We start from the raw sequence: 1,899 nt of genomic DNA, 5'->3' as shown, positions 1-1,899 counted from the left end.
ATGTTATTGGTCCATACACATATTTATCAGATGTTATTGGTCCATATTTAACAGATGTTATTGGTCCATACACATTTTATCAGATGTTATTGGTCCATATTTAACAGATGTTATTGGTCCATATTTAGCAGATGTTATTGGTCCATATTTAACAGATGTTATTGGTCCATATTTAACAGATGTTATTGGTCCATATTTAACAGATGTTATTGGTCCATATTTAACAGATGTTATTGGTCCATATTTAACAGATGTTATTGGTCCATACACATATTTAACAGATGTTATTGGTCCATATTTAACAGATGTTATTGGTCCATATTTAACAGATGTTATTGGTCCATATTTATCAGATGTTATTGGTCCATATTTAACAGATGTTATTGGTCCATACACATATTTAACAGATGTTATTGGTCCATATTTAAGATGTTATTGGTCCATATTTAACAGATGTTATTGGTCCATACCATATTTAACAGATGTTATTGGTCCATACACATATTTAACAGATGTTATTGGTCCATATTTAACAGATGTTATTGGTCCATATTTAACAGATGTTATTGGTCCATATTTAACAGATGTTATTGGTCCATATTTAAGATGTTATTGGTCCATACACATATTTAACAGATGTTATTGGTCCATATTTAACAGATGTTATTGGTCCATATTTAAGATGTTATTGGTCCATACACATTTTAACAGATGTTATTGGTCCATATTTAACAGATGTTATTGGTCCATATTTAACAGATGTTATTGGTCCATATTTAACAGATGTTATTGGTCCATATTTAACAGATGTTATTGGTCCATATTTAACAGATGTTATTGGTCCATACACATATTTAACAGATGTTATTGGTCCATATTTAACGGATGTTATTGGTCCATATTTAAGATGTTATTGGTCCATACACATATTTATCAGATGTTATTGGTCCATATTTAACAGATGTTATTGGTCCATATTTAACAGATGTTATTGGTCCATATTTAACAGATGTTATTGGTCCATATTTAACAGATGTTATTGGTCCATACACATGATGTTATTGGTCCATATTTAACAGATGTTATTGGTCCATACACATATTTAGCAGATGTTATTGGTCCATCCATATTTAACAGATGTTATTGGTCCATACACATATTTAACAGATGTTATTGGTCCATATTTAACAGATGTTATTGGTCCATACACATATTTAACAGATGTTATTGGTCCATATTTAACAGATGTTATTGGTCCATATTTAACAGATGTTATTGGTCCATACACATATTTATGTTATTGGTCCATATTTAACAGATGTTATTGGTCCATATTTTAACAGATGTTATTGGTCCATATTTAACAGATGTTATTGGTCCATATTTAACAGATGTTATTGGTCCATATTTAACAGGTGTTATTGGTCCATACACATAATTAACAGATGTTATTGGTCCATACACATATTTAACAGATGTTATTGGTCCATATTTAGCAGATGTTATTGGTCCATATTTAACAGATGTTATTGGTCCATATTTATGTTATTGGTCCATATTTAACAGATGTTATTGGTCCATACACATAATTAACAGATGTTATTGGTCCATATTTAACAGATGTTATTGGTCCATACACGTATTTAACAGATGTTATTGGTCCATACACATATTTAACAGATGTTATTGGTCCATATTTAACAGATGTTATTGGTCCATATTTAAGATGTTATTGGTCAATACACATATTTAACAGATGTTATTGGCCCATATTTAACAGATGTTATTGGTCCATATTTAAGATGTTATTGGTCCATACACATATTTAACAGATGTTATTGGTCCATATTTAACAGATGTTATTGGTCCATATTTAACAGATGTTATTGGTCCATATTT

This window comes from Oncorhynchus nerka, linkage group LG23 (assembly GCF_034236695.1).
Source record: "Oncorhynchus nerka isolate Pitt River linkage group LG23, Oner_Uvic_2.0, whole genome shotgun sequence".
NCBI classification, from domain to species: domain Eukaryota; kingdom Metazoa; phylum Chordata; class Actinopteri; order Salmoniformes; family Salmonidae; genus Oncorhynchus; species Oncorhynchus nerka.
Note: the sequence above shows the minus strand (reverse complement) of the source record.